This window comes from Oncorhynchus mykiss, chromosome 15 (assembly GCF_013265735.2).
Source record: "Oncorhynchus mykiss isolate Arlee chromosome 15, USDA_OmykA_1.1, whole genome shotgun sequence".
Lineage (NCBI taxonomy): Eukaryota > Metazoa > Chordata > Actinopteri > Salmoniformes > Salmonidae > Oncorhynchus > Oncorhynchus mykiss.
The window spans coordinates 43,459,392-43,474,613 of record NC_048579.1 but is presented as its reverse complement, the minus strand read 5'-3'; the positions used below and the strand labels follow the sequence as shown (position 1 = coordinate 43,474,613).

The 15,222-nt window shown below is 44.3% G+C and overlaps 10 non-coding genes across 10 annotated transcripts; all 10 read right to left on the bottom strand.

Annotated features, from left to right (window-relative positions):
- Positions 1-5,538: 5,538 nt before the first annotated feature.
- Positions 5,539-5,620, bottom strand: trnas-gcu. Its single transcript has one exon. It is a non-coding gene; the product is annotated as a tRNA-Ser (tRNA).
- Positions 5,621-6,102: 482 nt separating this feature from the next.
- trnas-gcu lies at positions 6,103-6,184 on the bottom strand. Its single transcript has one exon. It is a non-coding gene; the product is annotated as a tRNA-Ser (tRNA).
- Positions 6,185-7,778: 1,594 nt separating this feature from the next.
- Positions 7,779-7,860, bottom strand: trnas-gcu. The gene has a single exon. It is a non-coding gene; the product is annotated as a tRNA-Ser (tRNA).
- Positions 7,861-9,455: 1,595 nt separating this feature from the next.
- trnas-gcu lies at positions 9,456-9,537 on the bottom strand. The gene has a single exon. It is a non-coding gene; the product is annotated as a tRNA-Ser (tRNA).
- Positions 9,538-10,018: 481 nt separating this feature from the next.
- On the bottom strand, positions 10,019-10,100 carry trnas-gcu. The gene has a single exon. It is a non-coding gene; the product is annotated as a tRNA-Ser (tRNA).
- Positions 10,101-10,196: 96 nt separating this feature from the next.
- trnas-gcu lies at positions 10,197-10,278 on the bottom strand. The gene has a single exon. It is a non-coding gene; the product is annotated as a tRNA-Ser (tRNA).
- Positions 10,279-11,315: 1,037 nt separating this feature from the next.
- trnas-gcu lies at positions 11,316-11,397 on the bottom strand. The gene has a single exon. It is a non-coding gene; the product is annotated as a tRNA-Ser (tRNA).
- A 1,035-nt stretch (positions 11,398-12,432) lies between these two features.
- Positions 12,433-12,514, bottom strand: trnas-gcu. Its single transcript has one exon. It is a non-coding gene; the product is annotated as a tRNA-Ser (tRNA).
- A 480-nt stretch (positions 12,515-12,994) lies between these two features.
- trnas-gcu lies at positions 12,995-13,076 on the bottom strand. Its single transcript has one exon. It is a non-coding gene; the product is annotated as a tRNA-Ser (tRNA).
- A 1,594-nt stretch (positions 13,077-14,670) lies between these two features.
- On the bottom strand, positions 14,671-14,752 carry trnas-gcu. The gene has a single exon. It is a non-coding gene; the product is annotated as a tRNA-Ser (tRNA).
- Positions 14,753-15,222: the final 470 nt, after the last annotated feature.

The window sequence follows — 15,222 nt, the reverse complement described above, 5'->3', positions numbered from 1 at the left end:
GTGTTATAATCCACACATGCAGTTCATCGCCTTCACCACTCAGATACCAAGTCCTGTGCTATCGCTGTGGCAGTCAGCAATTTTACCAGTGTTTGTGAAAGTCAAAATCTTCCAGTGCCAAAATAAAGCACCGAATTTTAATTGTTACACGATGAGATTCTAACCCATGCATGTAGAGCACAATGGATAATCAGTCCATCGCCTTAACCACTCATCCACCTCATCCTGTTATTTAAATGTGGCAAATGACCTTTTTTTATTTTATTTTATTTTATTTCACCTTTATTTAACCAGGTAGGCTAGTTGAGAACAAGTTCTCATTTGCAACTGCGACCTGGCCAAGATAAGGCATAGCAGTGTGAACAGACAACACAGAGTTACACATGGAGTAAACAATTAACAAGTCAATAACACAGTAGAAAAAAGGGGAGTCTATATATACATTGTGTGCAAAAGGCATGAGAAGGTAGGCAAATAATTACAATTATGCAGGTTAACACTGGAGTGATAAATGATCAGATGGTTATGTACAGGTAGAGATTGGTGTGCAAAAGAGCAGAAAAATAAAAATAAATAAATAAAAACAGTATGGGGATGAGGTAGGTGAAAATGGGTGGGCTATTTACCAATAGACTATGTACAGCTGCAGCGATCGGTTAGCTGCTCGGATAGCAGATGTTTGAAGTTGGTGAGGGAGATAAAAGTCTCCAACTTCAGCGATTTTTGCAATTCGTTCCAGTCACAGGCAGCAGAGAACTGGAACGAAAGGCGGCCAAATGAGGTGTTGGCTTTAGGGATGATCAGTGAGATACACCTGCTGGAGCGCGTGCTACGGATGGGTGTTGCCATCGTAACCAGTGAACTGAGATAAGGCGGAGCTTTACCTAGCATGGACTTGTAGATGACCTGGAGCCAGTGGGTCTGGCGACGAATATGTAGCGAGGGCCAGCCGACTAGAGCATACAAGTCGCAGTGGTGGGTGGTATAAGGTGCTTTAGTGACAAAACGGATGGCACTGTGATAAACTGCATCCAGTTTGCTGAGTAGAGTGTTGGAAGCAATTTTGTAGATGACGTCGCCGAAGTCGAGGATCGGTAGGATAGTCAGTTTTACTAGGGTAAGTTTGGCGGCGTGAGTGAAGGAGGCTTTGTTGCGGAATAGAAAGCCGACTCTTGATTTGATTTTCGATTGGAGATGTTTGATATGGGTCTGGAAGGAGAGTTTAGAGTCTAGCCAGACACCTAGGTACTTATAGATGTCCACATATTCAAGGTCGGAACCATCCAGGGTGGTGATGCTGGTCAGGCGTGCGGGTGCAGGCAGCGAACGGTTGAAAAGCATGCATTTGGTTTTACTAGCGTTTAAGAGCAGTTGGAGGCCACGGAAGGAGTGCTGTATGGCATTGAAGCTCGTTTGAAGGTTAGATAGCACAGTGTCCAAGGACGGGCCGGAAGTATATAGAATGGTGTCGTCTGCGTAGAGGTGGATCAGGGAATCGCCCGCAGCATGAGAAACATCATTGATATATACAGAGAAAAGAGTCGGCCCGAGAATTGAACCCTGTGGCACCCCCATAGAGACTGCCAGAGGACCGGACAGCATGCCCTCCGATTTGACACACTGAACTCTGTCTGCAAAGTAATTGGTAAACCAGGCAAGGCAGTCATCCGAAAAACCGAGGCTACTGAGTCTGCCGATAAGAATACGGTGATTGACAGAGTCGAAAGCCTTGGCAAGGTCTATGAAGACGGCTGCACAGTACTGTCTTTTATCGATGGCGGTTATGATATCGTTTAGTACCTTGAGCGTGGCTGAGGTACACCCGTGACCGGCTCGGAAACCAGATTGCACAGCGGAGAAGGTACGGTGGGATTCAAGATGGTCAGTGACCTGTTTGTTGACTTGGCTTTCGAAGACCTTAGATAGGCAGGGCAGGATGGATATAGGTCTGTAACAGTTTGGGTCCAGGGTGTCGCCCCCTTTGAAGAGGGGGATGACTGCGGCAGCTTTCCAATCCTTGGGGATCTCAGACGATATGAAAGAGAGGTTGAACAGGCTGGTAATAGGGGTTGCGACAATGGCGGCGGATAGTTTCAGGAATAGAGGGTCCAGATTGTCCAGCCCAGCTGATTTGTACGGGTCCAGGTTTTGCAGCTCTTTCAGGACATCTGCTATCTGGATTTGGGTAAAGGAGAACCTGGAGAGGCTTGGGCGAGTAGCTGCGGGGGGGGGGGAGCTGTTGTCCGAGGTTGGAGTAGCCAGGCGGAAGGCATGGCCAGCCGTTGAGAAATGCTTGTTGAAGTTTTCGATAATCATGGATTTATCGGTGGTGACCATGTTACCTAGTCTCAGTGCAGTGGGCAGCTGGGAGGAGGTGCTCTTGTTCTCCATGGACTTCACAGTGTCCCAGAACTTTTTGGAGTTGGAGCTACAGGATGCAAACTTCTGCCTGAAGAAGTTGGCTTTAGCTTTCCTGACTGACTGTGTGTATTGGTTCCTGACTTCCCTGAACAGTTGCATATCGCGGGGACTATTCGATGTTAGCGCAGTCCGCCACAGGATGTTTTTGTGCTGGTCGAGGGCAGTCAGGTCTGGAGTGAACCAGGGGCTATATCTGTTCTTAGTTCTGCATTTTTTGAACGGAGCATGCTTATCTAAAATGGTGAGGAAGTTACTTTTAAAGAAAGACCAGGCATCCTCAACTGACGGGATGAGGTCAATGTCCTTCCAGGATACCCGGGCCAGGTCGATTAGAAAGGCCTGCTCACAGAAGTGTTTTAGGGAGCGTTTGACAGTGATGAGGGGTGGTCGTTTGACTGCGGCTCCGTAGCGGATACAGGCAATGAGGCAGTGATCGCTGAGATCCTGGTTGTAGACAGCGGAGGTGTATTTGGAGGGCCAGTTGGTCAGGATGACGTCAATGAGGGTGCCCTTGTTTACAGAGTTAGGGTTGTACCTGGTGGGTTCCTTGATGATTTGAGTGAGATTGAGGGCATCTAGCTTAGATTGTAGGACTGCCGGGGTGTTAAGCATATCCCAGTTTAGGTCACCTAACAGAACAAACTCTGAAGCTAGATGGGGGGCGATCAATTCACAAATGGTGTCCAGGGCACAGCTGGGAGCTGAGGGGGGTCGGTAGCAGGCGGCAACAGTGAGAGACTTATTTCTGGAGAGAGTAATTTTCAAAATTAGTAGTTCGAACTGTTTGGGTATGGACCTGGAGAGTATGACATTACTTTGCAGGCTATCTCTGCAGTAGACTGCAACTCCTCCCCCTTTGGCAGTTCTATCTTGACGGAAGATGTTATAGTTGGGTATGGAAATCTCAGAATTTTTGGTGGCCTTCCTGAGCCAGGATTCAGACACGGCAAGGACATCAGGGTTAGCAGAGTGTGCTAGAGCAGTGAGTAAGACACACTTAGGGAGGAGGCTTCTGATGTTGACATGCATGAAACCAAGGCTTTTTCGATCACAGAAGTCAACAAATGAGGGTGCCTGGGGACATGCAGGGCCTGGGTTTACCTCCACATCACCCGCGGAACAGAGAAGGAGTAGTATGAGGGTGCGGCTGAAGGCTATCAAAACTGGTCGCCTAGGGCGTTGGGGACAGAGAATAAGAGGAGCAGGTTTCTGGGCATGGTAGAATATATTCAGGGCATAATGCGCAAACAGGGGTATGGTGGGGTGCGGGTACAGCGGAGGTAAGCCCAGGCACTGGGTGATGATGAGAGAGGTTGTATCTCTGGACATGCTGGTTGTAATGGGTGAGGTCACCGCATGTGTGGGGGGTGGGACAAAGGAGGTATCAGGGGTATAAAGAGTGGAACTAGGGGCTCCATTGTAAACTAAAACAATGATAACTAACCTGCACAACAGTATACAAGGCATATTGACATTTGAGAGAGACATACAGCAAGGCATACAGTAATCACAGGTGTTGAATTTGGAGAGCTAGCTAAAACAGTAGGTGAGACAACAACAGCTAATCAGCTAGCACAACAACAGCAGGTAGAATGGCGATAGATTAGGCAGAGAGGGTCGGATTAACTACACACAGAGCCTAAGTGCGGCTGGGGCCGACAGATAAAACATAAACAAGCAGAATGGATTACCGTGAATTAATGGACAGTCCAGCCTGCATCAGCTATGTAGCCAAGTGATCAGTGTCCAAGGGGCAGCGGTGGATGGGGCAGGGAAGCTGGACTGGCGAGTGTTATCCAGGTTAGAAAACTAACAATGACTAAATAGCTTGTAGCCAGTTAGCTGGTTAGCTTCTGAAGGTTCTTGAGTGTGTTCTAAAAATGTAAAGATAATAGCGGTTCCGTATCACATTGGGTGAGGCAGGTTACCGGAAGGTATAAACAAATTAAAAATCGAAAAGGGATAGAAAGTAAATATGGGTTCAGTGAGTGTTTGGGACGCGGCGATTCAGATGGTTAGCAGGCCTGTGCTAACAAGCTAACAGTTAGTAGACGGTGCTAAACACGGTAGCAGTTAGCGGACCGGGCTAAACAAGCTAGCAGTTAGCAGGCCGAATTTGCAAGCAAGGAGATAGCAAGGGCTAGAGAGTTAGCCTTTGGGGACGTCGCGATGGGGGGAGTCTGTTTATTCCTCTTCATGCGGTGACATCAATGGACCGGTCGTGGGTCTGGATATTGTAGCCCAGGAGCTCAAAATGTTCCGTTTGCGATGGGAATCCGGGGGTGAAAAATAAAATAAAAGATAGGTCCGTTATGCTCTGGTTAGAGTCGCGTTGTTCGAACTGGCGAGAGCTTTCCGAGCTAAAGGTTAGCTGATGACCGGTTAGCTGACCGGTTAGCTGAAGACCGCTAGCAATGTTTTGCTGAAGCTGGTAGTTAGTTGGCTAGTTGGCTAGCTTCAGTTGAGGGGTTCCAGATCCGAAGTAAATATAAATACTTTAGGAAAAAAGCTACGTTGGGTGAGGCGGGTTGCAGGAGAGTATTTAGAAGAAGTTGAGGTTCAGCAAAAAGTTTTAAAGATATGTGAAGAAAAAAACGAAAACGAAACGAAAACAAACGATATATACAAGGAACACGACAACACGTCCTGCTGCTACGCCATCTTGGAAAAATGTAGTTGCTGTAATGTAAACCCTAGATTGAAATCAATGAAAGTTAGGCAGAGCAATGGCAGGGCCATGTGTCGATCCCAACGAGACATTTAACAAATGTTTTGTCAGGCCGAGTGGTCTCCAGTGCTTGATTAAGTGTGTTGAGGTGTCGGTTCAAATCCCACTATTGAGGTTGCCCTTGGTGAAGTTATTCTTCAATACCTGAATCTTATTAGTCGCTCTAGGATTGCGCAGGGATTCTATTTTCATGTGGGGCCATGTAAGAGAGGAAATAACAGATGTTGTGTGAAGAGGTTGGTGTTATAATCCACACATGCAGTTCATCGCCTTCACCACTCAGATACCAAGTCCTGTGCTATCGCTGTGGCAGTGAGCAATTTTACCAGTGTTTGTGAAAGTCAAAATCTTCCAGTGCCAAAATAAAGCACCGAATTTTAATTGTTACACGATGAGGATGGGATTCGAACCCATGCATGCAGAGCACAATGGATTAGCAGTCCATCGCCTTAACCACTCGGCCACCTCATCCTGTTACTTACATGTGGCAAATGACCTTAAAAAAACTGTAGTTGCTATATGTAAACCCTAGATTGAAATCAATGAAAGATAGGCAGAGCAATGGCAGGGCCATGTGTCGATCCCAACGAGACATTTAACAAATGTTTTGTCAGGCCCGAGTGGTCTCAAGTGCTTGATTAAGTGTGTTGAGCTGTCGGTTCAAATCCAACCATTGAGGTTGCCCTTGGTGAAGCTATTCTTCAATACCTGAATCGTATTAGTCGCACTAGGATTGTGCAGGGACTCTACATTCATGTGGGGCCATGTAAGAGAGGAAATAACAAATGTTTTGTGAAGAGGTTGGTGTTATAATCCACACATGCAGTTCATCGCCTTCACCACTCAGATACCAAGTCCTGTGCTATCGCTGTGGCAGTCAGCAATTTTACCAGTGTTTGTGAAAGTCAAAATCTTCCAGTGCCAAAATAAAGCACCAAATTTTAATTGTTACACGATGAGGATGGGATTCGAACCCATGCATGCAGAGCACAATGGATTAGCAGTCCATCGCCTTAACCACTCGGCCACCTCATCCTGTTTTTTGGGAGTTGCAAATGACCTTAAAAGACTGTAGTTGCTGTATGTAAACCCTAGATTGAAATCAATGAAAGTTATGCAGAGCAATGGCAAGGACATGTGTCGATCCCATCGAGACATTTAACAAATGTTTTGTCAGGCCGAGTGGTCTCAAGTGCTTGATTAAGTGTTTTGAGCTGTCGGTTCAAATCCCACCATTGAGGTTGCCCTTGGTGAAGCTATTCTTCAATACCTGAATCGTATTAGACGCACTAGGATTGCGACGGGATTCTATTTTCATGTGGGGCCATGTAAGAGAGGAAATAAAAAATGTTTTGTGAAGAGGTTGGTGTTATAATCCACACATGCAGTTCATCGCCTTCACCACTCAGATACCAAGTCCTGTGCTCTCGCTGTGGCAGTCAGCAATTTTACCAGTGTTTGTGAAAGTCAAAATCTTCCAGTGCCAAAATAAAGCACCGAATTTTAATTGTTACACGATGAGATTCTAACCCATGCATGTAGAGCACAATGGATAAGCAGTCCATCGCCTTAACCACTCATCCACCTCATCCTGTTATTTAAATGTGGCAAATGACCTTAAAAAACTGTAGTTGCTGTAATGTAAACCCTAGATTGAAATCAATGAAAGTTAGGCAGAGCAATGGCAGGGCCATGTGTCGATCCCAACGAGACATTTAACAAATGTTTTGTCAGGCCGAGTGGTCTCCAGTGCTTGATTAAGTGTGTTGAGGTGTCGGTTCAAATCCCACTATTGAGGTTGCCCTTGGTGAAGTTATTCTTCAATACCTGAATCTTATTAGTCGCTCTAGGATTGCGCAGGGATTCTATTTTCATGTGGGGCCATGTAAGAGAGGAAATAACAGATGTTGTGTGAAGAGGTTGGTGTTATAATCCACACATGCAGTTCATCGCCTTCACCACTCAGATACCAAGTCCTGTGCTATCGCTGTGGCAGTCAGCAATTTTACCAGTGTTTGTGAAAGTCAAAATCTTCCAGTGCCAAAATAAAGCACCGAATTTTAATTGTTACACGATGAGATTCTAACCCATGCATGTAGAGCACAATGGATAATCAGTCCATCGCCTTAACCACTCATCCACCTCATCCTGTTATTTAAATGTGGCAAATGACCTTAAAAAACTGTAGTTGCTGTAATGTAAACCCTAGATTGAAATCAATGAAAGTTAGGCAGAGCAATGGCAAGGCCATGTGTCGATCCCAACGAGACATTTAACAAATGTTTTGTCAGGCCGAGTGGTCTCCAGTGCTTGATTAAGTGTGTTGAGGTGTCGGTTCAAATCCCACTATTGAGGTTGCCCTTGGTGAAGTTATTCTTCAATACCTGAATCTTATTAGTCGCTCTAGGATTGCGCAGGGATTCTATTTTCATGTGGGGCCATGTAAGAGAGGAAATAACAGATGTTGTGTGAAGAGGTTGGTGTTATAATCCACACATGCAGTTCATCGCCTTCACCACTCAGATACCAAGTCCTGTGCTATCGCTGTGGCAGTGAGCAATTTTACCAGTGTTTGTGAAAGTCAAAATCTTCCAGTGCCAAAATAAAGCACCGAATTTTAATTGTTACACGATGAGGATGGGATTCGAACCCATGCATGCAGAGCACAATGGATTAGCAGTCCATCGCCTTAACCACTCGGCCACCTCATCCTGTTATTTACATGTGGCAAATGACCTTAAAAAAACTGTAGTTGCTATATGTAAACCCTAGATTGAAATCAATGAAAGATAGGCAGAGCAATGGCAGGGCCATGTGTCGATCCCAACGAGACATTTAACAAATGTTTTGTCAGGCCGAGTGGTCTCAAGTGCTTGATTAAGTGTGTTGAGCTGTCGGTTCAAATCCAACCATTGAGGTTGCCCTTGGTGAAGCTATTCTTCAATACCTGAATCGTATTAGTCGCACTAGGATTGTGCAGGGACTCTACATTCATGTGGGGCCATGTAAGAGAGGAAATAACAAATGTTTTGTGAAGAGGTTGGTGTTATAATCCACACATGCAGTTCATCGCCTTCACCACTCAGATACCAAGTCCTGTGCTATCGCTGTGGCAGTCAGCAATTTTACCAGTGTTTGTGAAAGTCAAAATCTTCCAGTGCCAAAATAAAGCACCGAATTTTAATTGTTACACGATGAGATTCTAACCCATGTATGTAGAGCACAATGGATAAGCAGTCCATCGCCTTAACCACTCATCCACCTCATCCTGTTATTTAAATGTGGCAAATGACCTTAAAAAACTGTAGTTGCTGTAATGTAAACCCTAGATTGAAATCAATGAAAGTTAGGCAGAGCAATGGCAAGGCCATGTGTCGATCCCAACGAGACATTTAACAAATGTTTTGTCAGGCCGAGTGGTCTCCAGTGCTTGATTAAGTGTGTTGAGGTGTCGGTTCAAATCACACTATTGAGGTTGCCCTTGGTGAAGTTATTCTTCAATACCTGAATCGTATTAGACGCACTAGGATTGCGACGGGATTCTATATTCATGTGGGGCCATGTAAGAGAGGAAATAAAAAATGTTTTGTGAAGAGGTTGGTGTTATAATCCACACATGCAGTTCATCGCCTTCACCACTCAGATACCAAGTCCTGTGCTCTCGCTGTGGCAGTCAGCAATTTTACCAGTGTTTGTGAAAGTCAAAATCTTCCAGTGCCAAAATAAAGCACCGAATTTTAATTGTTACACGATGAGATTCTAACCCATGCATGTAGAGCACAATGGATAAGCAGTCCATCGCCTTAACCACTCATCCACCTCATCCTGTTATTTAAATGTGGCAAATGACCTTAAAAAACTGTAGTTGCTGTAATGTAAACCCTAGATTGAAATCAATGAAAGTTAGGCAGAGCAATGGCAAGGCCATGTGTCGATCCCAACGAGACATTTAACAAATGTTTTGTCAGGCCGAGTGGTCTCCAGTGCTTGATTAAGTGTGTTGAGGTGTCGGTTCAAATCCCACTATTGAGGTTGCCCTTGGTGAAGTTATTCTTCAATACCTGAATCTTATTAGTCGCTCTAGGATTGCGCAGGGATTCTATTTTCATGTGGGGCCATGTAAGAGAGGAAATAACAGATGTTGTGTGAAGAGGTTGGTGTTATAATCCACACATGCAGTTCATCGCCTTCACCACTCAGATACCAAGTCCTGTGCTATCGCTGTGGCAGTCAGCAATTTTACCAGTGTTTGTGAAAGTCAAAATCTTCCAGTGCCAAAATAAAGCACCGAATTTTAATTGTTACACGATGAGGATGGGATTCAAACCCATGCATGCAGAGCACAATGGATTAGCAGTCCATCGCCTTAACCACTCGGCCACCTCATCCTGTTATTTACATGTGGCAAATGACCTTAAAAAAACTGTAGTTGCTATATGTAAGCCCTAGATTGAAATCAATGAAAGATAGGCAGAGCAATGGCAGGGCCATGTGTCGATCCCAACGAGACATTTAACAAATGTTTTGTCAGGCCGAGTGGTCTCAAGTGCTTGATTAAGTGTGTTGAGGTGTCGGTTCAAATCCCACTATTGAGGTTGCCCTTGGTGAAGTTATTCTTCAATACCTGAATCTTATTAGTCGCTCTAGGATTGCGCAGGGATTCTATTTTCATGTGGGGCCATGTAAGAGAGGAAATAACAGATGTTGTGTGAAGAGGTTGGTGTTATAATCCACACATGCAGTTCATCGCCTTCACCACTCAGATACCAAGTCCTGTGCTATCGCTGTGGCAGTCAGCAATTTTACCAGTGTTTGTGAAAGTCAAAATCTTCCAGTGCCAAAATAAAGCACCGAATTTTAATTGTTACACGATGAGGATGGGATTCGAACCCATGCATGCAGAGCACAATGGATTAGCAGTCCATCGCCTTAACCACTCGGCCACCTCATCCTGTTATTTACATGTGGCAAATGACCTTAAAAAAACTGTAGTTGCTATATGTAAACCCTAGATTGAAATCAATGAAAGATAGGCAGAGCAATGGCACGATGAGGATGGGATTCGAACCCATGCATGCAGAGCACAATGGATTAGCAGTCCATCGCCTTAACCACTAGGCCACCTTATCCTGTTTTTTGGGAGTTGCAAATGACCTTAAAAGACTGTAGTTGCTGTATGTAAACCCTAGATTGAAATCAATGAAAGTTATGCAGAGCAATGGCAAGGCCATGTGTCGATCCCAACGAGACATTTAACAAATGTTTTGTCAGGCCGAGTGGTCTCCAGTGCTTGATTAAGTGTGTTGAGGTGTCGGTTCAAATCCCACTATTGAGGTTGCCCTTGGTGAAGTTATTCTTCAATACCTGAATCGTATTAGACGCACTAGGATTGCGACGGGATTCTATATTCATGTGGGGCCATGTAAGAGAGGAAATAAAAAATGTTTTGTGAAGAGGTTGGTGTTATAATCCACACATGCAGTTCATCGCCTTCACCACTCAGATACCAAGTCCTGTGCTCTCGCTGTGGCAGTCAGCAATTTTACCAGTGTTTGTGAAAGTCAAAATCTTCCAGTGCCAAAATAAAGCACCGAATTTTAATTGTTACACGATGAGATTCTAACCCATGCATGTAGAGCACAATGGATAAGCAGTCCATCGCCTTAACCACTCATCCAGCTCATCCTGTTATTTAAATGTGGCAAATGACCTTAAAAAACTGTAGTTGCTGTAATGTAAACCCTAGATTGAAATCAATGAAAGTTAGGCAGAGCAATGGCAAGGCCATGTGTCGATCCCAACGAGACATTTAACAAATGTTTTGTCAGGCCGAGTGGTCTCCAGTGCTTGATTAAGTGTGTTGAGGTGTCGGTTCAAATCCCACTATTGAGGTTGCCCTTGGTGAAGTTATTCTTCAATACCTGAATCTTATTAGTCGCTCTAGGATTGCGCAGGGATTCTATTTTCATGTGGGGCCATGTAAGAGAGGAAATAACAGATGTTGTGTGAAGAGGTTGGTGTTATAATCCACACATGCAGTTCATCGCCTTCACCACTCAGATACCAAGTCCTGTGCTATCGCTGTGGCAGTCAGCAATTTTACCAGTGTTTGTGAAAGTCAAAATCTTCCAGTGCCAAAATAAAGCACCGAATTTTAATTGTTACACGATGAGGATGGGATTCGAACCCATGCATGCAGAGCACAATGGATTAGCAGTCCATCGCCTTAACCACTCGGCCACCTCATCCTGTTATTTACATGTGGCAAATGACCTTAAAAAACTGTAGTTGCTGTAATGTAAACCCTAGATTGAAATCAATGAAAGTTAGGCAGAGCAATGGCAAGGCCATGTGTCGATCCCATCGAGACATTTAACAAATGTTTTGTCAGGCCGAGTGGTCTCCAGTGCTTGATTAAGTGTGTTGAGGTGTCGGTTCAAATCCCACTATTGAGGTTGCCCTTGGTGAAGTTATTCTTCAATACCTGAATCTTATTAGTCGCTCTAGGATTGCGCAGGGATTCTATTTTCATGTGGGGCCATGTAAGAGAGGAAATAACAAATGTGTGAAGAGGTTGGTGTTATAATCCACACATGCAGTTCATCGCCTTCACCACTCAGATACCAAGTCCTGTGCTCTCGCTGTGGCAGTCAGCAATTTTACCAGTGTTTGTGAAAGTCAAAATCTTCCAGTGCCAAAATAAAGCACCGAATTTGAATTGTTACACGATGAGATTCTATCCCATGCATGTAGAGCACAATGGATAAGCAGTCCATCGCCTTAACCACTCATCCACCTCATCCTGTTATTTAAATGTGGCAAATGACCTTAAAAAACTGTAGTTGCTGTAATGTAAACCCTAGATTGAAATCAATGAAAGTTAGGCAGAGCAATGGCAAGGCCATGTGTCGATCCCAACGAGACATTTAACAAATGTTTTGTCAGGCCGAGTGGTCTCAAGTGCTTGATTAAGTGTGTTGAGGTGTCGGTTCAAATCCAACCATTGAGGTTGCCCTTGGTGAAGCTATTCTTCAATACCTGAATCGTATTAGTCGCACTAGGATTGTGCAGGGACTCTACATTCATGTGGGGCCATGTAAGAGAGGAAATAACAAATGTTTTGTGAAGAGGTTGGTGTTATAATCCACATATGCAGTTCATCGCCTTCACCACTCAGATACCAAGTCCTGTGCTATCGCTGTGGCAGTCAGCAATTTTACCAGTGTTTGTGAAAGTCAAAATCTTCCAGTGCCAAAATAAAGCACCAAATTTTAATTGTTACACGATGAGGATGGGATTCGAACCCATGCATGCAGAGCACAATGGATTAGCAGTCCATCGCCTTAACCACTCGGCCACCTCATCCTGTTATTTGGAAGTTGCAAATGACCTTAAAAGACTGTAGTTGCTGTATGTAAACCCTAGATTGAAATCAATGAAAGTTATGCAGAGCAATGGCAAGGACATGTGTCGATCCCATCGAGACATTTAACAAATGTTTTGTCAGGCCGAGTGGTCTCAAGTGCTTGATTAAGTGTTTTGAGCTGTCGGTTCAAATCCAACCATTGAGGTTGCCCTTGGTGAAGCTATTCTTCAATACCTGAATCGTATTAGTCGCACTAGGATTGTGCAGGGACTCTACATTCATGTGGGGCCATGTAAGAGAGGAAATAACAAATGTTTTGTGAAGAGGTTGGTGTTATAATCCACATATGCAGTTCATCGCCTTCACCACTCAGATACCAAGTCCTGTGCTATCGCTGTGGCAGTCAGCAATTTTACCAGTGTTTGTGAAAGTCAAAATCTTCCAGTGCCAAAATAAAGCACCGAATTTTAATTGTTACACGATGAGGATGGGATTCAAACCCATGCATGCAGAGCACAATGGATTAGCAGTCCATCGCCTTAACCACTCGGCCACCTCATCCTGTTTTTTGGAAGTTGCAAATGACCTTAAAAGACTGTAGTTGCTGTATGTAAACCCTAGATTGAAATCAATGAAAGTTATGCAGAGCAATGGCAAGGACATGTGTCGATCCCATCGAGACATTTAACAAATGTTTTGTCAGGCCGAGTGGTCTCAAGTGCTTGATTAAGTGTTTTGAGCTGTCGGTTCAAATCCCACCATTGAGGTTGCCCTTGGTGAAGCTATTCTTCAATACCTGAATCGTATTAGTCGCACTAGGATTGCGACGGGATTCTATTTTCATGTGGGGCCATGTAAGAGAGGAAATAACAGATGTTGTGTGAAGAGGTTGGTGTTATAATCCACACATGCAGTTCATCGCCTTCACCACTCAGATACCAAGTCCTGTGCTCTCGCTGTGGCAGTCAGCAATTTTACCAGTGTTTGTGAAAGTCAAAATCTTCCAGTGCCAAAATAAAGCACCGAATTTTAATTGTTACACGATGAGATTCTAACCCATGCATGTAGAGCACAATGGATAAGCAGTCCATCGCCTTAACCACTCATCCACCTCATCCTGTTATTTAAATGTGGCAAATGACCTTAAAAAACTGTAGTTGCTGTAATGTAAACCCTAGATTGAAATCAATGAAAGTTAGGCAGAGCAATGGCAAGGCCATGTGTCGATCCCAACGAGACATTTAACAAATGTTTTGTCAGGCCGAGTGGTCTCCAGTGCTTGATTAAGTGTGTTGAGGTGTCGGTTCAAATCCCACTATTGAGGTTGCCCTTGGTGAAGTTATTCTTCAATACCTGAATCTTATTAGTCGCTCTAGGATTGCGCAGGGATTCTATTTTCATGTGGGGCCATGTAAGAGAGGAAATAACAGATGTTGTGTGAAGAGGTTGGTGTTATAATCCACACATGCAGTTCATCGCCTTCACCACTCAGATACCAAGTCCTGTGCTCTCGCTGTGGCAGTCAGCAATTTTACCAGTGTTTGTGAAAGTCAAAATCTTCCAGTGCCAAAATAAAGCACCGAATTTTAATTGTTACACGATGAGATTCTAACCCATGCATGTAGAGCACAATGGATAAGCAGTCCATCGCCTTAACCACTCATCCACCTCATCCTGTTATTTAAATGTGGCAAATGACCTTAAAAAACTGTAGTTGCTGTAATGTAAACCCTAGATTGAAATCAATGAAAGTTAGGCAGAGCAATGGCAAGGCCATGTGTCGATCCCAACGAGACATTTAACAAATGTTTTGTCAGGCCGAGTGGTCTCCAGTGCTTGATTAAGTGTGTTGAGGTGTCGGTTCAAATCCCACTATTGAGGTTGCCCTTGGTGAAGTTATTCTTCAATACCTGAATCTTATTAGTCGCTCTAGGATTGCGCAGGGATTCTATTTTCATGTGGGGCCATGTAAGAGAGGAAATAACAGATGTTGTGTGAAGAGGTTGGTGTTATAATCCACACATGCAGTTCATCGCCTTCACCACTCAGATACCAAGTCCTGTGCTATCGCTGTGGCAGTCAGCAATTTTACCAGTGTTTGTGAAAGTCAAAATCTTCCAGTGCCAAAATAAAGCACCGAATTTTAATTGTTACACGATGAGGATGGGATTCGAACCCATGCATGCAGAGCACAATGGATTAGCAGTCCATCGCCTTAACCACTCGGCCACCTCATCCTGTTTTTTGGAAGTTGCAAATGACCTTAAAAGACTGTAGTTGCTGTATGTAAACCCTAGATTGAAATCAATGAAAGTTATGCAGAGCAATGGCAAGGACATGTGTCGATCCCATCGAGACATTTAACAAATGTTTTGTCAGGCCGAGTGGTCTCAAGTGCTTGATTAAGTGTTTTGAGCTGTCGGTTCAAATCCCACCATTGAGGTTGCCCTTGGTGAAGCTATTCTTCAATACCTGAATCGTATTAGTCGCACTAGGATTGCGAGGGGATTCTATATTCATGTGGGGCCATGTAAGAGAGGAAATAACAAATGTTTTGTGAAGAGGTTGGTGTTATAATCCACACATGCAGTTCATCGCCTTCACCACTCAGATACCAAGTCCTGTGCTCTCGCTGTGGCAGTCAGCAATTTTACCAGTGTTTGTGAAAGTCAAAATCTTCCAGTGCCAAAATAAAGCACCGCATTTT